Source organism: Protopterus annectens, chromosome 2.part2, assembly GCF_019279795.1.
Source record: "Protopterus annectens isolate FY-2018-M chromosome 2.part2, PAN1.0, whole genome shotgun sequence".
Lineage (NCBI taxonomy): Eukaryota > Metazoa > Chordata > Ceratodontiformes > Protopteridae > Protopterus > Protopterus annectens.
Genome location: NC_056730.1, coordinates 459,421,532 through 459,449,505, shown reverse-complemented (window position 1 = coordinate 459,449,505; position 27,974 = coordinate 459,421,532). Strand labels below are relative to the sequence as shown.

At 39.5% G+C, this 27,974-nt stretch overlaps 1 protein-coding gene across 1 annotated transcript in view; it reads left to right on the top strand.

Moving 5' to 3' along the window:
• The window catches only part of LOC122795957 (soluble lamin-associated protein of 75 kDa-like), a 747,318-nt gene that overhangs the window by 409,145 nt on the left and 310,199 nt on the right, over positions 1-27,974 (top strand). The gene's annotated exons all lie outside the window — the stretch shown is intronic.

The following is a 27,974-nucleotide window of genomic DNA, read 5'->3' as shown; positions in this document are numbered from 1 at the left end:
GGTGCCAGAGCCATGGGCTCAAGGTCAATGCCAAGAAATGTGTAGTTATCCCCTTTGGGAAAAAACATGTACCCATGAATTACCACATAGGTGGCAGTACACTAAACATCAAAAGTTTGATAAGAGACATAGGGACACAGGTAGACAGTGGTCTCACCCTCGATAACCACATTGCCACAACAGTCAGGAAATCCTTCTTTGTGGCACACCTCATCAATAAGGCTTTTCATCCAGAAAAAAGGAGGTCATTGTCCCATTGTACTCATCCCTCATTAGACCCATTATAGAATACAATGTCCCCTTTGGTATGTACCTCTCAAGACATCTGCAACAACTGGAAAGGCTGCAGAAATACCTCACTAAAAGGATCGCAGGCCTAAAGCAGATGTCCTATCCTGACCATCTAAAAAAACTACACCTATACTCTGTCGCATATCGTCTACTCTGAGGCGATCTCTGCTTAACATACAAGGCCATGTCAAACCCAGAGTTGTTGGATATGCTACACTTAAAGAGATCCCAATCCCTCAGAGACACACGCTCCAGGAATCTAAACCTTGTCATCACAATGAACAAAACATGCTGGAGGGATAGTTTCCAGACCCAGAGACTCCCCAGACACTGGAACAGACTGCCCATATATGTCAAGCTGAGCACCTCTTTGGCCCTCTTCAAAAGTAACCTTGATGATTGGATGGATGATAGGAAATTCACCCCGGGTATCACATCAGTCGGCCTGCTAGACAGGGGTCCAGGGAAGTAAATACTTTGGGAAGAAATAGCCAGGCAATTGCTATGGCTAGGCTTGTATAGGCCCTAGGGCCGATAGCCTAGTACCAACCTATGAAACTATGTTACATGAGATAGACAGATGCCTTATTGCGAAGTCAGTGCTAATTCAGTGGTTGTAAGATTTTTAAAATATCTGCCTCATTGTACCCCACAATCCATAATCAAGTTTGAATGTGTAACTTTGGTTTATTCTTCCATAACAGTTACCTCAGAACTATACCTAGATATTCTTGCACCCTATGCAGTTTCCCAATCTGGCTCCCCTTCAGATCTAAATTGAGGAACAGAATAGGTCCTTTCCTACTTTCAAACTATTAGCTCATCTTAACTCATCTCCCTTTAAAACTGTAAAAAAACTGCTTTGCTAAAATGTAACAAGAGGCTTGTTACAGGTAAATACCACACACACATGAAGCATTAAAGCGTTCACCCTTGATCATGAATGTAGTATTGGCATTCATCTGAATTCCAGTATTACACTACACCCAATCAGCATCTGCTGACTGGGCCTTTAACACCTTGTCACCTTCACCCCATCCTAGGTACACCTGTGAGTTACCTGTCCCATTAACATGAAAGATGATCATTTTCCCTAGATACCCATCAGTGGCTACCTTCTAGCTTTCCAGGTAGAGTTATTATGCCAAGGTTTTATTCTTTAATAACAGTTACTTACTTAGCCCGTATGTTATGGAATATGATCACTTCCCCTAGAGATACCCATTAGTGGGACACCGTCTCCCTTTCCACACTGGTTAGATATGTTAAATTTTTATCCACAAAATTTTCAAGTACACTATTAAACAATCATCTTTCCAGTGTACTGCTGTCTGATTAGTATATATTAGTATTTACTTTTAAATAGCCATAGCCAACTGAGTAGATTATGCTGCACTGATGAGGTCATAAACAAACCTGAAACATACATTTCTACAGTTAGTGAAGTTTAGATTTATTGACCTGAATGTACCCGTATAGACTTAAAAAGTAAAAAGTGAAAAGCCATGGGAATTCAAAAGCTATGTTGCTAAAACACTGTATGTCCTTAAGGGGCCCTTTTATAACTTCTTATTTCCTCACTTCTCTGCAGAAACATGTTGTATAATATATACCTTAGTTACATTTCATTTAAATGAAGATTCCACTCTTACTAGTCCATCATTTTGTTATAGGTTACCTGATGGACCTGTCTGGTAGATTCTTCTTCCATGCTTGTACCATCTTTGACTCTTCTGCTCTGGTACCTCTTTTAGCTGGAGAAAGTTATTATGGAAGTTTTAACTTCAGGCCTTCAAACATGCTCCTTCTGGGAGTTGTTCTCCTGCCACTGGGTGTTTGTCATTTACTACACTTTGGAATTGTAGTTTTTTTTTTTTTTTTTGGAGGGGGGGGGGGGTTTGAATCTTTTTTTTTGTTCAGAGATAAGTTAGATTCTCAAGTTCCATAATCACCAAGTTGAATTCTGACTATCGAGAATGTCAGATGAAAGTGAATGACTCAGGCAGCTATCAATACCTCTGCATGGTCTTCCATAGGTGCATGGGTTCATAAGTTGATACTAAGCTAACTACCCTTGTGGTCCATTTTAAGCCTAGCCAGTTATCCCAGGTGAGAATCAAACCCTGCACCTTTTGGCTGTAAGGCAGACACCTTAGCCGTTATGGCAACCTCATTCCACATGCTATTACCAAGAAATGAGATCTTCCTTCTAATCCTCACATGATATGCTCTGCAGGATATGAACCTTGTCCTTTTGTAAAGTTGTGCCAGCAAAATGACGTGGAATCTAGTTATGTACAAGCTTGATATGATTTTCAGTTTTCACCCTTGGTAGTAAGGCTTTCACTCCTATAAGCAGTGTATCAAGGTTAGGCATTTTTATATTTTATCATCTGATCTGAGGACAGCTCTACTATCTAGAGCCTTTTCTAACGCCGTCATTTTTCATAGGATTCTAGTAGACATTATGGTTGAAGTGTGTGTGCTTGTGCGTGTGTGTGTGTGTGTGTGTGTGTGTGTGTGTGTGTGTGTGTGTGTGTGTGTGTGTGTGTGTGTGTGTGTGTGTGTGTGTATGTGTGTGTGTGTGTGTGTGTGTGTGTGTGTGTGTGTGTGTGAGTGTGTGTGTGTGTGTCTTAATGGTCAAGGTGTTTGCCTTACAAACACAAGGTGCAGGGTTTGAGTCTCACAAGGGATAATTGGCTAGGCTAAAAATGGCTCGCAAGGGCAGTCAGCTTAGTACTAACCTGTGAATATATATATGTATGGATCCCCTTTTGAAGCTTGAAATTCCATATAATAGAAACTCATTTTCGCAAGACAAAAAACTCAAAACCTTGAATACTCGAATGGTGAATTTTTCCCAGAGTAAGTAAACACATATCCAACATGCTCTTTTCTCCACTGTAGTGCGATCCTGGAGTTGGTATATATAGTTGGGGGGGGTGTAGCCCCCACCTAGGTGAGTTTTATTTACTACAGTATGTGTTTTGTTTAAGTTTGGGCAAGTGTTTACTTACCCTGGGAGAAATTCTCGTTTTTAGTATTCATAGTTTTACGATTTTCATCTCGCGAAAATGAGTTTTGATTATATGGGATTTTGAGGTTTAGAAGTAGATCCATATCATATTCAGTCTTGCATTTGTTGCACTGCCATTTGAATCCTTAGAATTTGTTTTGGTCTGCAGCTGTACTGTCTTGCAACGTTTATCCACTTCAGAATGCTTTATTTTAAACTGTGGCTCTGTTGGTTTCTCTGACAGTGTATTCTGCCAGTATTAATGAATACAGATATCAGCTGTACCTTCATCAGTTCTGTTGGTTTCTCTTGCAGTCTCTTCTGCATATGCTTAATCAATACAAATATCAGAAGTACTTTGACTGCATCTTTGGAAGTATATTTGCTTTTTAAAACTAGACTTTAGAGTTTCATATCCTTCATTCCCCCTGCATAAAAGGACTATACTGCTGTCATATAGAGAGCACTTTTTTGCTTTCCTGTTGTTTTTGGTGTAAGGCTTTCTTTGAGATATTATAATTATATATATTTCCATCTTTCAAAGATAAATTTGGAAACTGCATCAACTTGGCTCTATGTCAAGAAAAATGTTTTTTGCAGCCCTTAGCTATGTGATGTATTTCTTCCTGGGTGAATTCATATCTTTTGACAAATTTTCATTTGTGTTCTGGACTTCTTTTTTTTAGTTGAGTCGTAGAGTTCCCTTGAACTAGGATCACAAACTCCAAACCCTGTTCAAAATATTGTTGCCTTGACTGTTATGGAATGATTACTTGCTCAGGAAACCTCTCCCTGCTATTGAGTTACAGATTATATTCTCATTCCTTTGAACTAGAAAGCTCTTAGATGCCTCACCTTTCAGACAGCTGTTCAGATCCCTTCTACCTTATCTACTTAGATCTTCTTCTTCGTCTTTCGGCTTTTCCCGGTTAGGGGTCGCCACAGTGGATCACCTGACCGCTCATGATTGGCAGTGGAGTTTTTACGGTGTCAAGTTGCCAGTCCAGCACCCAACCTTCCACAGAAGGCACACACACACACACACACACACACACGCAGACCTAGGGCCAATTTAGAGTGTCCAATCCACATACTGCATGTCTTTGGGATGTGAGAGGAAACCGGAGCACCCGGAGGAAACTCACGCGTCCACAGGGAGGACATGCAGACTCCACACAGAAGGCACCCCAGCCGAGAATTGAACCAGAGAACCTCTTGCTGTGAGGCAGCAATGCTAACCGCTGCACCACCGCGGCCGCCAACCTTATCTACTTAGATCTCTGAAGCCTAAATGCCAGTCTTACTTTTCTCTTTATTCTTCATGGAAAACATTGATGTGTAGTCAGTCATAGGTTCATAGGTTCATAGGTAGGTACTAGGCTATCAGCCCTAGGGCCTGTATAAGCCTAGCCATATGGATTCCCTGGCTTTCACCACCCATATAATTTATTTTCCTGTGCCCCTGTCGAGCAGAGCCACAGAAGTGATCCCTGGGGTGAATTTCCTATTTCCCATCCGATCGTCAAGATTTTTCTTAAAAAGGGCTAATGAGGTGCTCTGGTTGACATGAATGGGCAGTCTGTTCCGAAGTATGAGAAGTCTCTGGGACAGGAACCTATCCCTCCAGCATGTTTTGTTTATTGTGGTGACAAGATTTAGGTCCTTGGAGCATGTGGCTTTAAGGGATTGGGATTTCTTTAAGCGTAGCATGTCCAACAGTTCTGGGTTTGACATGGCCTTGTATGTTAGGCATAGATCAACTCTGAGTAGGCGATACGTGATAGAGTAGAGCTGGAGTTTTTTTAAATGGTCTGCATAGGGCAGCTGTTTGAGACCAGTGATCCTCTTTGTCTGTTGTAAGTTTTATTTTCAATTTATGGACAGCCCCTTCCAGAAATCACTTTACATAAGTTGTAGACTCCTATTGATGGCTTTTTACTCTTTTATTTTATCCTGGCAAGTCAGGCACCACCTTTCCACCTGCCCAAATTACCCTTTTCAGGTGTCTTTTGACTTTTCATGTTTCTCTAAATGTTACCTTCCCTAGAAGTTTGTGTTTTGCTTCATCATCTGTCTTGTCATCTGTGTTTAAAGTAAACCTTTGAGGTGATGAATCTCTTATATTGTTTGTTACTATGACATTATTTCCTTATGCCATTTGTTGGATTTGTATAGTTCAGCATTTAGATGTATACGAACAGTGGTGAAGATTGGTATGTGTGCACATTATTTTTCTAGATACATTTTTGTTTGTTTGTTAATATAAGGGCATTGTCTGGAGGGCCTTGGATATGTTCCTAAGTGGTACCCATCCATTAGCCAAGAAGATTCATGTCAGTAAGTATTTTAGATGCACCTACATGTCTGTTTCTTCAGTTCTTTCCGGATATCCTCTAGACCCATCAGTGAAAGTTGTTGTATTAACTGTTTAGACATTACGTTTCAGGTTAGTAGTCAGAAACAAAATTTAGGTTGCATGATAGCATTATTTGTGGGCAGTTATGACTATATAATTATAGTCTTGCCCACTGAGGAGATTTCAAGCTCTCGTTTGTTCCTCCTTGATAGAGATTAAGCTCCTAGTCTTTATAATAGCCCTGTTCTTGCCAGGTTGGTAGATGTGATGGCACTGCATGGTCTACTTAATATATATTGTATCAAGCTTATGGTTTATTTCTAGTACACTGATTATTTTGTTCATCACTCTTTATAGTTTACCGAGGACTCATAATACTACCTGAATGTTATCTCGCTCATACAGCTGTAGCATCACTTTTTGTCCTTTTTTAAAACATTGTCAATAGAGGATGTTGAAGCAGTTCTGTCTAATACATAGTCTCCATAACTGTGATTATTTCCCAATGGCTCCTGACACTGCATCTAGGGTGTTATTTACATCCTTGTTAGATGTGCATACAACATGGATCTGATCTCTGATTGGGGTTTCAGATCTGCAATTTTTAGGGGCATAGTCCTGCCAGAAGCCACCCCTTGAACTGAAGGTTGGAACTCTGCCCTGATGGTGAGCAAGATGGAACTCATAATCCCAGATGTGAAAGTTAAGCATGCACTGTAAAGATTAAGTTGGATTAGTGCTTCCATCTTCATCTGTATTTGCTTCTTCCATTCTATTGCCTTGTTGTGATGGACTAAGGTAATCTGTCTTTGTAATACCTGTGTGTGTTGCCTCTTTTTGTGACTCTACTGTACCACTGGCTTTTAGAGATGTGGAGAAATGTCCCTAGTTTCCATAGTTTCATGGCATTATGGATAAAATAGGAGGGGGTAGATAGCCTGGAAAAGTTTTAGATGCCAGGCTAAGTCCTGCCAGCCTTAGGCCTGAAAGTGATAAGGATGGAATGAACAATCCAGGTCTTTCTTTACAATAAATACTTTCATTTTTTTGCAACTGAAGTAGAATACAGCTGTATTACAACATTTGCATATACAGAAATGTAAAGAATATTGTATAACTGTTGAATAAAAATGCTGTCATTTGTAAGCCCTAATATAAGGAGACCCACTAATGTAAAGTATCTTTATTAATGTAAAAAGTATGCTGAGAATAAAAATAGAACGGTACAGTAACAAGTAACTACTAAGAAAAACAAAAAAGTACTGAAACTGACACAGCTGAAGGCAAAACAATAAACTTTAATGCACACAAAAGAGAGTAAGCGCTTTCATGGTGTGCTCTCACCGCTTCATCAGACTGTTCTAAGTTAATTAGTCAATTAAAGCACTGATAAAAGCATCAATTATCTAAGAGAAAAATGTCACAACAAGAAAGCAGGCAAATGAAACATATAAAAAACATAAAAAATATATATAAAAAATATGCATGAAAAACAATCCTATACTCAGTGTTTGAGAGGTCTAGCTTTTAAAAAAGGCTTGAGAGACACCTTCATTAAGACCTGGTATTTTATCAGCATTAAGAGACAGAATCCATTTTTGCTCTGCAGATTCTGTGCGATTCCAAAGATCCTGGTGTAGAAATAAAAAGACACCAATGCTCTTGCTAAGCATATTATGTGCCATGGACAGGAACATAATTTTAAATTCCTTGTGCTAGAGATCATTCCTGAGAGTTTAAGAGGGGGAGATCTTAGGAATATATATATATATATATATATATATATATATATATATATATATATATATATATATATATTTTGTATGTTTTTTATATGTTTCATTTGTCTGCTTTCTTGTGACATTTTTCTCGTAGATAACTGATGCCTTTATCAGTGCTTTAATCGACTAATTAACTTATGCTATTTAACTGCATTTGTTACTAGTTTGGAACAGTTTGATGAAGCGGTGAGAGCACACCGTGAAAGCGCTTACTCTCTTTTATCTGCATTAAAATTTATCGTTTTGCCTTCAGCTGTGTCAGCTTCGGTACTTTTTTATCTTTATTAATGTGTTGTCATACTTTTGTCCTCCTCCTTAAGAATAAAGTAGTTGACAACACCATTTGCTATCGTTTTCAAACAGCTGAAAGAGCATGAGAATAAAGATGGCACTAAGGATTATCTGTTCTGTTGACATCATCTTGAAATTAATTACAGCACCTTAACTCAATTAAGTTAACATGTATGTGAACTGCATTAAAATTTGATTTAATTCAAATAAATTAAGAGTTACTAGCTGTCATTTGAGGTACTGTGTCATTTCTGTCATTACTTTCACACACGCACACATACGTATATATGTATGCATATTCGTGAGTGTGGGGGGTACATGTGAACACGTGTGAGATAAAATTATAGTAATTTATTTGTTCACTGAGTATGATAGCGGTAATATTTGTAAATGACAGAATGCAAGAGTAGTGCATGCACAATAAACAAGTAATAATCTTTCACTGAAACATAAGTGAGCATTGTGTTTTGGCAATCTGGCATAAACTAATACGTAATTAAAATATATGCTACTACAATAACACTATTAAAATTAGTATTATGTTCCACTAATAGATATAATGATATGGATATTGCCATCATCTAAAATATATCCTGCCATTTAACATAAAGCTTCCCCACACAAAGCATATATTTTGATCCTCTAAAATAAAATACATTTAGTTGCACCTATAAGCTTTTGTATCATTAGGGATGATACTATCTAGAGGAGATATCTGAGGCATATGTTTTTTTCTCCCTCTTTCTGTACTGATTGTGTGGCAGATGAGCTGGTTAGGTATTGGCTGGGCCTGATCTCAAACAGCAGTACTGTACACATGCTGGGCTGTGCTAACACTTCACCAGGATTGGCTTTATGAGCCTGTCATTACGTATAACACTGGTGATGGGCACTTGTAATACATTCACACCTACACGCACGCATGCACGAGCACACACATACACATAATTATAATATATATATATATATATATATATATATATATATATATATATATATATATATATATATATATATATATTTGTGAATGTATGACAGAAGATGATGGAGGCATACCTGTCAGCTGTTGAATTTTTGTATAATGTCCATATTTTTGACTCATATTTTGGTCTGTTCCTCATAAAATTTAGATTTTTCTGGCAAATCATTGAGGATTGAAGTCACTAAATAATACTAGGTAATTACAGATTTTTGAGTTTCAGGCTCCTTCATAAAATATATATTAATGCAAAACCTGTTGTTCTAATAATTTTCTAAGTTTATAGGAGCAATATTTAAAATCTGTCCCTATTTTTGGGCCTTTATCCTCCCATTATTTTTGATTTTCTGCAGATTTCTTGCACTGAGAGGTTGAGAAGTATTGAATGCCTGACACACAATCAAAACTGTTTGAATCATAAAGATTCGAACAATCACTGCATCAAATAGGGCAGATTCAAACAAAAAAAATCTGCACTCCTGCACCCCCTGCTAATTATATGTGTAGTGAGTCTGAGATCGCAATACAGTGGGGAAAAGGGTAAATTCCCTGATTTCCACTGTACTGTAATCTCACTCATAGAAAAGCCAGTACGCTCAAAGAGCTGATTTTCTATCAGGTGTACTGGCTTTTCTGCAGTTAGACTAGTCATTTTGTTGAGATATGTATCTAGAAGTATATGTATATGTATGTATGTGTATATATATATATATATATATATATATATATATATATATATATACATATAGAGAGAGAGAGAGATTATTTAATCCTAGGATGAAGCTTAACAAGTAGAAGGTGAATAACTGTGTACTCATGAAGTAATGCCTGCTGATTGGGCCACATCTTGACTTATGAACCCATGATAAACAGAACCTAATAACCAGTGTTCTCATTAAGCAATAACTGATGACGTTGGTGTAGTATATTGAAGATTTACCCACGGTTGATGTGGTTTAATCACAAGGGCAAAGCCCTAGTGATTAAATAAAGCCAACCATTGGGTAAATCTTCAATATACCACAACCAAGTAGTCAGTTATTGTTATTATACAATGACACTATTTAAGAAAAAAAGATACTTACTTGCTGCTCTAGCTGTGGGCATGCATGTTTCTGCCTTCTTATAGCATCAGCAGCACAGCATAAGAGGAATGCTAGCTAGAGGGGTTTGGCTTTATTGGCCTGAAATTGTCCATAAATAGACTTAAAAATAAAAGTAAAAGAAAAGGTCATGGGCATCCAGAATTGCCATTTAGCCGAAACACCTGATATGCTTAAAGGGTAATTTGCATATATCCATGTTGTCTCTGATACAAGAGGTTTAAGGTATCACACAGTGGAAAGTCTAGCTTTGCTAGATTTTTCTTTTTGTGTTTTCTAACCAATTGGTTTTTCTGTGTGACCTTTTTACTCATTGTTTAAGTAATGTACTGTTCAAAAACATAGAACACAATTAGAAAAACTGTGCTACTGGTGTGGTGCTGTGACATAAAGAATTAGGGTGAAAGTCATAGATTAAGGCAGTGTGTCTGTGCAGTGCTTAATTCAAAGGGATTTTGCTGTGTACAATATCCAAAAACTAATTACGGAGGTAACACCAAAAGATCTCTCTAACACACCACGCTATAAGCCACATAGCAAAGCAGACATATGTCAGTAAGATGCATAGTTGTGTTGTATCAGCATACAGAGGAAAAGCACTACTGAATCCTAGGAAAGGCTAAATGCACTGCTGTGTTGGATAGTAATAGCTGGCTGCACAGGAAGACAGGTAGGCAGCATATCAAAGCATGCAAACAGCAGGAACACCAGCTTAGATGTATATATGACACTGATCTTTTTTTCTTCATATATATAGGGAGGAAAAGAGGTAGATAGGAGTGCAGGAAAGAGGAGTACAGCAAGGTGGGGAAAAAACGGGCTGCTAGTATTGAGCAGATGATGGAAAATAGAGTTTTTATTTATTTATTTTTGGCAAGCAAAATGCTCTTGTTTTCATTATCAAATGAGAAGGTATTGATGAATGCCCTTGGGTTCGAAAGAGGGAGAAGGGCAGGTAGCAAATGTAGACAGACACTCAGAACATATGCATTAATGGATAGGGATGCTGTTGGGGTGAACAATGGTTGGACACATCTGATAGACAGCTGATGATGGGTAGAGCTGAACAATAAACAAAGTGTTGGGAAAGACAGAGAAGGGTTAACACCCCAGATAGAGGGACGAGTGGGCTATTGGCATGGCAGAATGCCAGGCCATTCCAGGGGCAACATAACAGGATGTCACTGACCTGGATGGCCAATGCCACAGGCCAGTTATTCCTTTGTACGCCTTAGGGCTAGGCCCCATTGGTCAGGGGACTCCCAAAGTTGCTTCAGAAAATGCTTTCTGTTACTGATATGGACATTGAGATGCCTATGCACCTAAGGAGCTTGGTTATGACGGGTGAAACTCACTGTTTTCCTTCAGCAGAGAAATCTTCACCACCTTTCTTGAAAGGCAGACACAGAGGACACTGCAAATCTGCCCTGGTCACCTCCAGCAAGACAGTCCATCATCTCCTTTCAGAGAGGCAGACACAAAGGGCACAGGTGATTCAGCGTTGGCTGCAATGGCTGGTGGAGACACATATGAATGCTCAAGTCTGTTTCAACAGGACCTGCACATGGGAGACACAGTGGGAAGAACATATGACACACATATGACAACAGCACCATTGCAGTGGTACTATACAACGTATACACATCCTGCTTTCTGGAGAGTTTCTCCTGAACGCAGGCTGCAACTGAACATGTAGAAACAATGCTCCTCAGTAACTGAAAAACAAGTGATGCACTGTTAAGCAAAGGTGGACAAAACTTGAGGCAGCAGGGTATAACTGGACAAAAAATACTTATAGTAAATATTTGGCTGCATCTCCTGAATTTGAGTCTCCTCTTGGTGGAACAGGTCAGGGTAGCATACCTCCCAAATGTCTCAAATTACTCGGGTTTAACCGAGTTTTGGGGTCCAAATGAAGGGGTGCCACGATTCCCGAGTGGTACCCTTTCATTCCCGATTTTTTTCCAAGTTGTTTACATTTATTGCACTATTTCTGCTGACGTCATCGCGTGCGCGATGACGTCCGCACCATCAGTGCTACCAGCCTATCGGAATTGAGCTCAGATCCAGAATTGAGCTCATTTCTGCCTGGCGCTCAAATGCTGTGAGCGAGAACAGTTATGGATCCAGTAATAGTTACAGCAATAGCTGGTGAACGCATATGCTGTGAGCGGGAGTTGTTGGACGGATGCCCTGGCTGGCTGATGAACTGGTAAGGAGTATGTAACAGCGATGGGTGTGTGTGTGTGTGTGTGTGTGTGTGTGTGTGTGTATGTATGTATGTATGTATCCGGGGTGTACCACAGTGGATATAGCAAGAGTTGTTAATACTTGCACTGTTTTATACTTTAATATTCCTAAAATCAAATTTCTTTAAGCAAATGCATTTAATCTGTTGAAAGGTTAGATAACTTCAGGTAAACCTACAAATAATTATTGCTCTATAACTTGTACTGAATGCAAGGTTTGGGGTGTGTTCCATAAGCTATGCAAATGGGCTGCATGAAATAACTTAAACACACACACATATGTATATAAATATTATGTTGAAGATTGTTTTACCTTGGAGTAAGGGCAATTCTCAAAAAAACTGCTGCTCATATTGTGTGTTTGCCTGTTACAATTTCTGAGATATTTAAATCTGTGAGTTTTTCATGAGCATTTTAACTTTGCTGAAATCTGTTAAATAGGTGTATATCATTATTGTTTGTGGATAATGTAGGATTTACCCATATTTGGTGCAACTAATCACAACTAGCCATGGGTAAATCTGTAGTGCCTTTACACAGATATGGTTAACTGTGATTATACAATGACATTATTAAAAAAAAAGCTTGATACATTTGTAAAATAATGACACTGTATTAGAGAACTTGACATTTGTTACATTGCTGCTTCTCACTGACTGTAATGTAACAATGAGTGATGCCTTGGTGATACACTTAGTGTTCATGCACACACTTATGTATGTGAAGTCACTTCCACAGTACATCTGTTTTAGTATAGCTGCTACCAGTTTGTTTTTTTTTTGGACTGAGTAGATTACAGCTAGAATGTGTATTCATCAAGCTGTGTACTCAAGGATGCTCACACCTTACTAACACAGTGCAGGTGTGCTGAATATATGTTTTTTTAATATGCTATATCAATTTCCAGGATATTTTTAGTGCAGAGGGGGTGTATTTTATTTATTTATTTTTTTGTTTTTTAGGCTGCTAATTTAGATTCTCTTGTTAGTAGTGCAGAGAAAATGAGCTGTATTTTTAATCTACAATGATTTACAGTGGCAGCAGTTTGCTGTTGTTTTGAGCTTTTGGGGCAGGCCTCATTATCTGGGTAATGTTTGATTTACATTGACATGTACTAATGAACAACCAATCACATTCATGCTTTTTAATTACTAATCATCTTTCATGGTATAATTAGCAATATAAAATTGAGTTTATGCCTCACAATCTAATTTAAGTTACCATTTGAAAACATGAATTTCTGCTGAACCACTTTGCTGTTTACACATTTTAAAAGAATGTATGGCTCTTGTGTTACTTATTTCTGTTTGAGGCATGCTTTTATAATTTGATATTGTCAGAAATGGCTCCTGGTAAACCATTAAAAGTATGCATTAGTCAAGGTCTGTATCTTTTAACATCTGTAAGATGTGATCGAGTTAATGTTTGTGTCATTGTGATTTTTTTTAAAGTTTCAATTGACAATCCTGGATAATAACTAATATTTCTACAGATTTTTTAAGGAAAATACACAGTTTAATATGTTTTATTTGGTAACAGAAACAAGCCTGACAGGATACGTATTTCATTATAATGTAGAGAATTTTTAAGAGCTAAATGCAATTGAATATTAATGTCAAATATCTAGCCTGTATGCAGCTATACTATAGTTTGATTTCTAACTGTATGCAGATTGCAGTTCTCTTAATGTCCATGTGAGTATCCATATGTTGGTCCATTTTCCCACCACCTCTAAAGCAGTCAGGTATATGTCTTAGAGAATTCCCTTTTTCTGGAACAGGTTTCCCATCTGTGTGAAGCGGAGTTTTTCCCTAACCCTATTCAAGAGAAACCTGGACTAGTGCATGGAAGTTAGAAATGCACCCTATATCTAGCACCTGTATCTCTAATGGAGAGAGGCAGCCTGCCACTAGGCTTCTTGTTTTGTGTGCAAGAGGGGCCAATGATTTGAAAACAGTGCAAAGGTAATCTTTATCCACCACTGGGCAGATGCATTTTCCTTGGATGTGGTGTATCTTTCAGTGCTGTTTCAATGAATGTGAGTTTCAAGGGCCGAGAAGTTTTAATGCCAAGTCTATTTTCATTGAGAGCCAGTATTGCTTTGTTTAGCAGCTTTGTTTAGCAGATGTCTATTAGTGTCTGTGCATTGTGCTATAAAATGTAAAAATATAAGGTCTAAGTAATCATTGTAGAAGTAAAGCAGTTTGCACACATTAGTGTTTATGGTAAATGGGGCGGAATAGACAGGTACTGGGACATTGGAATGGCTGCAGGGGGACTCTGGTGCCATATTTTGGTTGTCTTTTCTTTAGTTTGTGTTTGAAAGTTAGTATCCCACAATTCCATTGGAGTGGGCGGGATTGCATAATAATGTATGCAAATTTGATGTTAATCAGTGTACAGATTTGTACCTATTTTTCATGGGCCTTGTCCAGATTTTTGATGTTTCCAGGTTGAGAGGTATGCAGGGTAGTAACATTTCAGGTCATTTTATCAATAATCTGCATTTTTCAGTGGTACAGATGATGCCTCAGGCATCAGACAGCACCAGTGCCACTTTGAACCAGTTATTATGACATCCCAGCAGGCACTTCCCAAATTCTCTGAGCAGAAAGAACATGAAAATCCTATGGTTCATGAGGGATGAACCAGCCATGGCCACTCAATTGGGCCACTTGGAAGTGCAGTATGGTAGACCCTTGCACACAGATATACATATCTGAATCATATGTTGCACAGTATAGTACTGCACTGTGGCATTGTGTACTTTCCCAGGCATAGCGTACAAGCTAAAAACATATGTGGATGGCTCACATCAGTAGGTATGGATGGTACACTGTATAGAGGAAGCAATTGAAAGACATTGGTGTTATCTGGCTTGATTTCTGTATCTGCCACACTAAAGGCCCATCATTGGCTTGATGTAAATTCCACTGCTATATTAAGAAAGACCACTTTAAACCATACAAATAGAATTTAGTGGAATTGTTGAGCAGACGATTCTTACACAGTAAGAATAGTGGGCTCCAGGTCCGACTCTAAACCAGTCACAAGTGGTGTCCCGCAAAGCTCAGTTCTGGGATCCCTACTGTTCGGCATATATTTCTCAGAAGTACAGGCAAACTCAGGAGGACTATGGCTAAGCAAGTTCGCTGGTGACTGCAAACTGGGAGCCATAATTGACTCTCCAGCTGACACGGACATCCTTCAAAAAGGCCTTACTGAGACAGACACCTGGTGTCAAAGTCATGGCCTCAAGCTAAATGCCAAAAAATGCATAGTCATCCCATTTGGGAAAAACGAAACACCCACGACTTACCACATAGGCAGCAGCCCCCTTAATACAGAAGAGGTAATAAGAGATCTGGGGACCCATGTAAATAGTAATCTCTCCTTCAACAATCATATTGCCAAAGTAGTTAGGAAATCGTTCTATGTGGCCCATCTAATTACTAAGGGATTTGCATCTAGAAATAAAGAGGTTATAGTGCCCCTCTACTCGTCATTCATCAGACCCATCATAGAGTACAGTGCCCCATTTGGGATGTACCTCACAAAACACTTCCAACAGCTGGAAAGACCACAAAAGCACCTCACCAAGAGATCACTGGCCTCAAACATATGTCCTATGCAGCCTGACTAAAAAAACTCCGGCTGTACTCAGTGGCATATCGCTTACTCAGAGGTGATCTCTGCCTGACTTACAAAGCCATGTCCAACTCAGAATTGATGGACATGCTCCACCTAAAGAAATCCAAGTCACTGTGAGCCACTCGTTCTAGTGAGCTAAACCTCGCCACAACAATAAATAGAACATGCTGGAGGGATAGATTCCTGTCACAGAGACTCCCCATGCTTTGGAACAAAATTCCTAACTACATTAGGCAGAGCCCCTCACTAACACTCTTCAAGAGAAGCCTTAATGAGTGGATGGGTAACAGAAAATACACCCCTGGGATCACTTCATTGGCTCTGCTTGACAGAGGCTCAGTTAATTAATCAATGGGGCGGCGAAAGCCGACACACTCTGGCTAGGCTTATAAATGCCTTCAGGCAGATAGCCTAGTACCTACCTATGAACCTATGAACACAGAGCAGTGGGGGTGGGGGGGAGGAGAAGTGAGCTGGCAATGTAGTACCTATTTTACCTCTGCAAGGAGAGGGAGAATCGGTGTGTTGTTTGTGTACCTCAGACATATGCAAGGATTGTCTGTATACGGGTATTCCACTTCAGGTATGCACACACAGTGGTGTCGCCACAGGACACACACACACACACATCAAGGTGTGTAGGTGTAGAGGCATCCAGATGACCTTGCACATTACATGCAGGGCTGCTACACAGTGGGGGACTATAAACAAGATGGGCTGTTGCCATGGCTGTGCATAGCCCTTTAGGTATGGTACCATATACAAGGGTAGAATGCTTTGCAAATTGGCAACTGTGTAACATTCAAGTAGATAACAGAGGAAGAGTCCATGATCAGTAAGTCAGCATGGCATAGCCTAGCACATACAACCACTGAATAACATGTTTTGTCCACAGAGGTACATATATCACAATGTCCACCCAGTCGAGATAATGCCTAGGAAAGTTCACAAGCCAGGAAAATGTGCTACTGCAGGCTCTTTGCACACATGGCATGCACCTACTGGCTAAAGTTAATACAGACCAACATGTCAGGGATCTGCTCTGGCAGGGCAAGATTTGGGATGTGAATGCTGTGGGTGTTCAAAATAGGTCTATAAAATAAGTGTGAAGGATTGCTACAGATATGATTTCCCATGCAAAACAGAAAGCATGCGACATGACAGCCAAAGGGGGGAAGCCCACCAGTATTAATGTGACTGATGGAGGTGGAGAAGTTTTTTAGTATCAGTATCCAAGCAGGAGGACTAGCCTGTCTTACCAGGTGGTGGCTTAGATGTGGGTGCAGGCCTGGCACCTACTGCTCATGTGTCAGTAGGGGAAACACCAGGTTTTTACTGACTATAATAGTATGGTATGACACATACCAGTGTATGAAGTGAAGAGTGTATGCCATTTGGCATGTGTATCATGTAATCACCTCCAGTCTGCAAGTGTAGTGTCTTGTCGAACAAAGTACATGTTTCAGACTGTTGTATAACACTGTTTTCAGTGTACTCCAGTATACATGTCACAAGGAAATACTCAAAGTATATGTTTGTGGGCTTATAACAGTGTCAGATTTTTAAAGCATTCACAGGTTCCCTTGGTGGAGGGTCCAATACAGAGAGTCAACAGAGAGCTGATATCAGCATAGCTACTGTGGCTGACAGTGCTGTCAGCTTTCAGGTGGTGGGATCAAGTGACACAGAGGCATTGCTACAGAAGTCCAGAAGGGAAGGAACTCACACATTCACAGGAACAAAGTCCTTTGTATAGGAAGCTGTTGGATATATAGTCTCACCAGAGCCTGACATACCACCAGTAGATGAGAGTCCAAACATGCTATTTCTTGTCCCCAACAGGTCCAGCATCTGATATGCACACTGCCTCTGAAGTGGGCTTACTCACCGCAGGTAAGATATGCAGGAGAGAAAGCACCACCATGACTAATGTACTGTCTGTGATACATGTTTGGCACTCAGAATCGACCAACAGTTTGTGCAAGACAGTGAGCTAGGCAGAAAGAGTTGGTATGTTCACCACTGTAGGGCTTGTGAGCTGTATTGCATGGCATATTGGAGCACATGCATCAACTGCCCAGTGACCTGGTACTTCAACACATCAAGACAGTACTGCTACTAGGTCAGTGATATCAAACATCACATCCGTAGATGCAGTCATATGACACATTATGATTGCCATGCAGTCTGCCTCTGCTGGGTATGTGCCCCATGTCCATGGGAGGACACTGACACAAAGTGGAAATGCACAAGGGTTGGGAGGGTGGCCTTATGGTTAAGGTGTTTGCCTTACAAACACAAGGTGCAGGGTTTGAGTCTCACAAGGGATAATTGGCTAGGCTTAAAATGGCTAGCGAGGGCAGTTAGCTTAGTACTAACCTATGAACTTATGAACAAGGTGCCACACGTTAGAGGATAAAGACTATTGCAGACTACCATCAGTATTGCATGCTGACACATGGCCTGGCACCCCTTGTTGTGATTGTACCAGTGGAATACCAAAGAAGGATGGTCCAACAAGGACCCATACTTCTACCCCATTCCTGCTGCAGGGCAGTTCCAGTTCTTATAGTGTCATAGTTTCATAAGTAAGTACTAGGTTGTCTGCCCTTGTGGGACATTTTAAGCCAAGCCAATTCCCTTCAAAGGTGAGAATCAAACACTGTACTTTGCGTTTATGAAGTAAACACTTTAACCATTATGCTAACCCCCTGTCTGACATAGCAGGCCAGTCCAGTGGACTTCAGCAAGAGTCATGTAGTGGCACCCCTACTCTGTTGGTGCAGAATGTGATCCCTGACCCCCAGCAACCACCCACAATGCAAGGCTACCAACCGCACCTCCTGTAACCTTACAGCAGTCACCTACCACCTATGGAAGTGAGGACAGTTACGTCTCATCCACTCCCTAACCTGTGTGAATATTGTGATATCTAGTGCACAGTGTGGCCAGACCATGTACTATCCTGAATCGCATGAGTGTTACAGCATTTGTATTATTTGTGTTGTGTCATAGAATGTAGTTGTGGACCAGATGCTGCCATTTTAACAGTTCTGCAATGTGTTACACCTATTATTGCCTCCACTGTGGCATTTCTGCTACACTGTCTTTCCCTGAATCTCAGCCGTGTCATGCAATTACCAGTGCATTGCATATGGTACATCTTGGCATAGTGTTATATGGCTTTACCATCTGCTTTCACAAGACCTTGCTGTGTAGTGTGGCACGTTATAGCTATTTGGCTACATATATCAGTACTGCAGTGTAATTCCCCACTAGAGGTCTCTAAACAGTGGACTCTACTTTTCATAATTCTGAATATGTATTCCAAAATGTTTCTGGTTTCGGCATGGTTTATCTCGTTTCCCCCATGGTCTGTGAGTTGCAGATGCAGGTCATTATCCATGGCTCAAGGGCATATCCAGCATTACTTGCAGCAAAGAATAAACAGCATTGTATGTGTCCTGCTCCCAACATGTATGGTAGCTGTCTTTATATCCCATTATGTATGCAGAGTGTGTATACCTATTAACCAGATGACCCTGTGAGAAGTCCTGTCATAGGAACTGTTGGTATAGGTCAGACTTGTGCCAAATTTGTGAATGAAGTGAACTGCCTGGATGGCACACAGGCACATTACAGATAATACCCTCTGCTTCACAGACCTCCTGGTAAATAAGAGAGCAGTAGTCCTTCCTGTTATGTATTTCTATGCATCTGGATCAGATGGTACCTTAATAACAACATGGATACAATGTGTGGTACCCAGAAGTTCAGAGAAGTATGCAGTCTCATACAGTTCAAGCATGGCATTGGTTTCTCCTCTAGTGTTTTGGGGAACTGGATATGCTGCCCTGTATGTTGTAGCATAATGTCAAGTAATTGGTTAAGCATTCATGAGGCAGAAAAATATGAAATACCCAATGTTCCCCCATTAAGCTGTTGGAAGTCCCTTTGCCTAGAAAGGTCAGTGTTACATATAACTTTATGTTCACAGGAATGTTCATACCACTCACACCCCTCAATTCTGCTTGTGGGTGACACATTTTAAAAAGGTCCCATGATGCATCCCATTCAGCTCTGAAGTACTTCAGCTGTGTGATGATCTTTCCCCTATTAATGTCTAATTTTGCTGCCTGCATCATTTTCACTGCTATAACCCTAATGATAGGAACAGTACTGGGCAAATTATCACAGGCGATATGAGGCCTACACCTTCAAACAGATGCACTTAAAAGTTATTGCTATCCTTTATGAGTACTAAATAGGCCTACCTCCCAAACCAGGAAGAGTTATACATGATAACCCTTGTATAAATTTACATTTTCCCATCTAGTCATCAAGACAAGCCTTAAAGGCAGACAAAGTAGTACTTTGTTTGACACGGAGTAGTAACTTATTCCAGAGGCTGGGAATATTTTGATTTAAGAACCTATCTCTCCAGCACGTGTTGTTTATTTGTTGGTGTACATTTTAATTCTTAGTACAAGTGTTTGTAGTGTCACTGGTTTTGTGAAAAAATAAGAGGTCAAATAGGACTGAGTCTTCATAAACAAGACACAGGTCACCTTAGAGTAACCGTTAGGCTACTGAATCTTTATTTATTAATTTATTTATTTATTTACATTTGTTGACCCGGAAAATCCAACTGGACACAGGTCCTTTTTCAGTGGAGGCCCAGGGAGAAAAGCTCCACAATAAAAAGCATTTAATTACAAGATTACAAGACATGTAGGTAGGAAGGTTGTTTAACAATATCAGCAATACATACATAGTTCAGTTGCATAACATATTTTGGTAAAGGACAATTGAGTATAAACTATTTATATATATATATATATATATATATATATATATATATATATATATATAAGTATAGTGAGAGATTTGCTCTTTTCTCATGATAGTTGAAAGATTTAAGACCTTTAATTTTGTAGGTCTCTTACACTTAAGGAAACCACTGTCAAAAACTACTCCAAAGCCAACTTCATGCTTCTTAAGACAGAAGTGACAAACTTCACGACACCCATGCAGACAGAAAATAGAGGTTTGACTGCTGAATTTTACACAAATGCACTGTATAAGCACATATACAAGTACATGGATTGTGCCATCCCCAACAGAACCAAGATGCTATCCTCCAAAAAAGGAATACAATCTGGTGGTTCCCTACCATAAACAAAATCTACAACAGAAGGAAGAAGCTGTTGCAAAAAAGAGTAAAATCCCAAAATTGGAGGAACTCCCCGGTCAGCCTCAGCAAGAAGCTGAGATCCCTCATAAAATCCTCCAAAGCCAGTTATGAAAATAAAATTGCCACTGATTCCAAAGACAACCACAAAGCATTCTACAGCTATGTCAAGAATCTCAATGGCAACACTCAGATCTGCTCTGAGCTACAGCACAATGGCACTAAATATACAGAACCAACCGATATTGCCAACATCCTGGCAGATAGGTTCAGTGCTAACATTTTCCCCCTCTCACCCTCCAAAGGGCCTATCATAATACCAGAAGAATGCAAAGCCCTTGTAATCATGGATGAACACATAAAGACCACACTCTCCAAAGCCAAGAACACAGCATCCATGGGACCAGACAACATCCCAGGCTGCATACTGCACGAACTACAGAAAGAACTGGCACCCCACCTAATATCATGCTCAATCATAGCCTCACCTCAGGCTATGTGCCTAATGAATGGTGCACAGCGTTATCCCACTCCACAAAGGGGGTGACACAGACCCCAGAAACTACTGCCCCATTAGTCTGACTAGCCTGGTCTGCAAGGCCATGGAACGTATCATCTTGGAGCTTATAAACAAAGACATAGGTAACCTCCAAACCCTGGATCCCACTCAGTTTGGGTTTGTAAAAGGTAGATCATGTCTACTAAAACCTGATTGACTTCTTTGAAGTAGTCACTAGAGCCGTAGATGAGGGCAAGGTAGTGCACACAGCCTATTTTGACCTTGCCAAGACTTTCGATACCATCCTCCACTCTGGAATTATAGATAAACTCACTAAATGGCATAAATCCCTATGTCACATGATGGGTGGCCACCTGGCTCACTGACAGAACCCACACAGTAAAAGTAGCTGACTCCAAGTCCAACTTCAGACCAGTGATGAGTGGAGTACCACAGGGTTTAGTCCCGGGTCCTCTCCTGTTTGGCATCTACTTCTCTGAAGTGCAGGCCAACACAGAAGGTCTTTGGCTAACAAAGTTCGCTGATGACTGGAAACTGGGAGCTATAATAGAATCACCTAATGATATAGACATTCTACAAAAGGGCCTCACACAGACAGATGTTTGGTGTCAAAGTCATGGCCTCAAGCTCAGTGCCAAGAAGTGCATTGTCATTCCCTTTGGGAAAAACTCGGTACCCATGAACTACCACATAGGCAGAAGCTCACTAAACACTAAAAGTGTGATAAGAGACCTCAGGACACAGGTGGACAGTAGTCTCTCCTTTGATAACCACATCGCCACAGTAATCAGGAAATCCTTCTACGTGGCACACCTTATCACAAAAGAGTTCTCCTCTAGAAAAAAGGAGGTCATTGTTCCTCTCCACTCATCCCTCATCAGAATTATTATAGAGTACAATGCCCCATTTGGCATGTATCTCACAAGACACCTACAACAATTGGAAAGGCCACAGAAATACCTCATTAGGAGGATTACCGGCCTCAAACAGATGCCATACGCAGACCGTCTCAAAAAACTCCAGCTTTACTCCATCGCATATCACCTACTCAGAGGCAATCTCTGCCTAACATACAAAGTTATGTCAAACCCAGAGCTGTTAGACATGCTACATTTAAAGAAATCCCAATCTCTCCGAACTACATACTCCAGGGACCTAAACCTTGTCACCACAATAAACAGAACATGCTGAAAGGATAGATTTTTGTCCCAGAGACTTTCCATACTCTGGAATAAACTACTCATTCTTGTTAAGCAAAGCTCCTCATTGGCCCTCTTTAAGAAAAAGCTTGACGACTGGATAGGAAATAGAAAATTCAACCCGGGGATCACTTCTGCGGCACTGCTTGACAGGGGCACAGGAAAATAATTTTCTTGGTTGGCGAAAGCTAGGGAACCTTTTTGGCTAAGCTTATATAGGCCCCAGGGCCGACAGCCTAGTACCTACCTATGAAGCTATGAACCTATAAGAGGAGTTCCATTGATAATAACCTATCAGGTGGGAACATCTTTTTTGCTGACTCCTATGCTGCGCTTTTTTGCATTTAGCTTGAGACCATTTTCAGTACACCAGGTATAGTTTAGTATTAGTGGATGAGTGAGTAACAGTTCCCAGCTTGCAGTCATCAGCAAATTTGATCAACCACACTTCAAGGATATTGGCTTGGATAACTGTAAATTAAATGCCAAAGAGGAAGGGGCCTAGTGCTGATCCCTGCAGTACCCCACTTGTTACACTATTATGTCCAAAGAGAGTACCAGCAACTTTCACTACTTTGGATCTGTTGAATAGTCAGTTTGCAGTCCAGCTGAAAACACAAGTGTTTACTTTAAACTTGTCTGTTTTTATCAATAATGCCAGCATGGGGGATAGTATCAAAGGATGTTGTAGCCTTCTCTTGGTAGATGCTCTGGATACCCTCTACAATAGCTCATTGCAATGGTCCAAAGCCTAACTAGTCAAGGAAGTCCCATACAACGTGCCTAATTAGAGACAGTCAGGAACTGATGTCCCTGTGCTTGTTCTTTCACCAGGGACAACAGTAGCTCTAATCTCAAACTAGTTCCTAAGAAACAGTTTTCAGGCTTTTCAGTGAGTGAGAGTCTCTTGGAAGGCTAAAAACTAATGTCCCTGTGCTCCTTCTCTCATCAACAATAAAATGGAAGCACTAATCCTAAACTGATTCTAGAGAAGTGCTTTGTAGGCTACCAGTGATTAGTAGTCTTTCCTAGATGCTTGTAATTTTAAAAGTAGGACAGAAGAAAGTAGATTAATACTCTAGGTACTATACTATACAGTAAACAGAGGGAAGAACCTTTAGTTGTGTGAAGGAAGCCCTTTCTGGTTTGACCTCTTCTATTTTTCACGAATATGAGCAGACAGTATGAACTTGGCAGGAGTTTTCAAACTCAAATATAGAGAAGGGGAGGCCTTGCAAGAACCTCTGCTTTTAATAGCACAACAAAGAAAGGGTGGCTGCATGGGAAACTTAGTCTCACAACAGCATAGGTTAGTGAGAGCACTAAATGATTAAATCCTTTTCCTGATTTCCTTTTCTTAAGTAATAAATCCTGGTTCTCAGCTCCTCCCACAATATCACTTAGAATTAATCACATTGAGTTAGAGAAGAGAACAGAAAATCAGCGCTCGCTAACTTGCCGCAACGCAATTATTTTTAAAAAGTCCAAGAAAAAAATAAAACAAATGTAAAGCAAAACAAATTTAAGCTATAACAAAATGGAATAAGTAAGATTAAAATAGAAACAAACTGCAAACTTTCAATGAGGAATTCCATGATATCCGACAAGAGCAGCAGCTGCAAAAGATTAAAACCTTTTAGTGTTCTGCTTTCTTAAAAAAAATACAATTTCTGAGCTCTTCCCACAGATCACATAGACTTAATCTCATTGGACTCGATAGACAAGAGGACAGAAAATAAATATTTGATAACTTGCCCTAAACAATTACTTTAAAAACTCCACTAAAATAAAATAAAATACAAAAATTTTAAAACAAAACAGATTGAAATAAAACAAATTGCAATTAGTAAGTAAGAGCAACAGAGTAAAAACAATTAAAATCTGTAAATGTTAAATGAAAAATGCAAGTCGTTTTGCAACAGCAGCAGCAGTCACAGGTAAGTGGGATGTTACCAACACATGTTGTTGAGCTATTGTTGGTGCTGTGCCTAGAATGGCCCCCATCATGTATTCTGTTCATGGCATTCAAAATGAGTGGCAGTGGTTGTGCAGCACCACCATTTTATAAGTCTTATAATTTGCCCACCATGTTGACCTGTTGCATTTACATATTCTGTACTGTTGCCTGTTTGCATGTGCTTTCTCATTTACACCCTATTGTGCACACATTTTCATCTCACAGTCTTGACCGTTACACTCGCACTCAGTTGGTGTCAGTAGACTTGCCCACACCGTGTGCATGGATTCTTCCTGTGCTTTTTGCACGATACATTGCACTGCCTTGGTGAGAATACCAGTCCTGCATCTAAGTCTGCTGTTGAATGAAAAAAAAACTGGAGTTGTGACATTTCAATGCTGTCTATAGCAACAGGTAAGTAATTTATAATTAAATTATAAAGAGGAAAACATGGAACATAAATTCTATTAACAAAACTGTGCTACTGGACTGGAGCTGTGACTTAAAGAAAGAGTGGGCCAGGTTCATGAATCCCTACACTTAGTGCCAGCGGCTGTACACAACATCTCTGTACTTCGTACCCTCCCTAAAAACAATGATAAGTGTCAGAATATGCTAATGAAGGCATAAGTAGCTGAAATACATGTTAATTAAGCAATCCAACATGGCATGTCTATTCAGGAATGTATAAAGTGTGTGTGTGTGTGTGTGTGTGTGTGTGTGTGTGTGTGTGTGTGTGTGTGTGTGTGTGTGTGTGTGTGTGTGTGTGCATGCAGTGCTTCCGTTTGGTCTCAATTTGAATACTCTTTGGAATACAGGCATAAACACACTTAGAGAAAGAAATGTTAGGGGTTGCTGCCACTATCATTAACCTGTATGTGCAACAGGATTTAATACAAGGTGTTGCTGCCAGACCTTGTCCTAGAAGGAGAATGGTGTTCAGACCCAGTTTGACATATCATGGACCGCACGGGATTATTGAGTGATACTGGGCGGACAGGGCAACCCTAGAGGAAGTATATAACCTCTGCATCCCCAACCTGAGACCTCAGAGAAATTGTGTACATCTCATCCAAGTGGAAACAAAAGTATATGTAACATTATGAATACTAGTTAGAGGTTCTTTTCGTAGACCCACAAGGGATATATTAGGCTACCACAGGCCTCAGCCTATAGAAAATTAAATAATGTTTTAAATCCAGTGCCATAACATGCAAGGAATTATATCTTGTTCCCATGTACTCCAGAGGAGGAAGAGAAACAACCCTGCAACAATTTTATGCCATAGCACACTTTGTGATGGTCTGACAGTAGTCACCCATACATAGTAATAAAAGCTCCAATGGGTGAATGGGGAAGGAGGTACATATCTAAAAACCAAATGGTTTAAATACAGGTCACTGAAGTCATGACCAGCAGTCCAAAAATCATGTGACCACAAGTATATAAAACAAATCATTAAAATTAGAAAAATTAGAAAAAACATAACATTATCGCAACTTAGTATGTTGCAGTTTAAAGAGAATTTGTTCTCTTCTAGATGTAGTTTTGAGGAACAATATTTTTTTGTTTGATGAATGCTTATATTTGCAACTCACTGATGTAGCCATGGGTACTTCTGTGGCTAACACTTATGCCAACTTGGTGTTATACCAATGGGAGAAAGCTTATATTTATAATTTGGATAATTCTTTTGTAAGTAATATATGTTTTTATCAACGTTTCGTTGATGATTGTTTTATGGTTTGGAAAGGTTCCCTTTCACAGTTGAATGAATTTGTTCATTATTTAAATACAACCACCAGTTTCTTGAAATTTAAGATGGATGCCTCTGATAGTGAGATTAATTTCTTGGATGTTAAGATACAGCTACGTGAGGGTTCTATCCATACCAGTATTCACAAAAAGGAGATAAACTCTGATAGATACATTAATTATTCCAGCATGCATGCCCCACATGTCTTTAAGGGGATTGTTACTTCACAGTTTAATAGAGTTAGTAGATTAAATACTGATGATGCTACATTTAATTTACAGTTGGATGAGATGTCCAAAGAGTTTCTGGATAGTGGTTATGATTCTAAACTAGTTTTAGATTTAAAAAATAAAGTTTTAGTTAATAGGAAGACAATATTGAAGCCGATTTTTCTTGGGGATGATGTTGGTTCTGTTAATCTAGAATGTTCAAAAGTATGCACTAGGTATCTCACTAGTTATAATACCTTGACTTGTTTTGTAACACAAATAATACAGAGGAATTGGGTTGTACTAATGGCCTCTAGTGAGATTAAAGACATTCTTGGTGACAAGCCTTTTTTCTCATATAGAAATATGAGGTCCTTGAAGAATATGTTATGTTACAAAGATTTTTTCAGGCCTGTAGAGAGGACTTTTACCACTAAGCCCAGCACGTATGGCTGTTTGAATTGTTCCTGCTGTTCTGATATTGTGGTTGGTTGCAGTGATAAGTTCAAGCATCCTATTAGTGGTAAAGTTTATCAGTTTAATTTCTCTACCACTTGTGTTACATCTAATGTGGTGTACTTAGCTAATTGCGTGAAATGTACTGCATTCTATGTGGGTAAGACCACTAGAAAGCTAAAAGAACGCATCATTGAACACAAATCGGAGATTAGAAGGGCCATTGACAGTAATGCCTTGTATAAGCACATTGTTGATTCAGGTATTGAACATAGATTCTCCTTTAGAGTTATTGATGTAATACGGCCTCCTGCCAGAGATGATGATAGTGGTAATTTACTTGAATTAAAAGAGTATGAATGGATTCTTAGGTTGAACTCTGACCATTTTCCAGGTTTAAATAATATGATTACCTTGAAACCTGTTCTTGTTAAACTGCAACATACTAAGTTGCGATAATGTTATGTTTTTTCTAATTTTTCTAATTTTTCTAATTTTAATGATTTGTTTTATATACTTGTGGTCACATGATTTTTGGACTGCTGGTCATGTGACTTCAGTGACCTTTATTTAAACCATTTGGTTTTTAGATTTGTTTGTATTAGTATTGAAGAAGGATTTTATCCGAAAGCTTTGCTATTATAAAGTGTGTTTTTCTCAGAAGGAGGTACATAAACAGGAAAGGGTAGTACTATATTAACTCATCCAGGCCTATACCGCCTTTTTTTTTTTATATACTTCCACTTCACACCTATAGCTTCTGGTGCCCAGACCTTTTTTGGATCTGGATTCTTTAACTAAATGACTTACCAGCTAGTATTGGTAGTATTAGAAATGGCAACGAGTTATTAAAAAAATAAAACTAATGTCCTACACTCGAGAAATTAATCACTGTAATTTATTATCAATATTTTCATGTTTATGTCTGTATTTTCCTAATGGTGAGCCCTACTTTTAAAAACAAGTGAC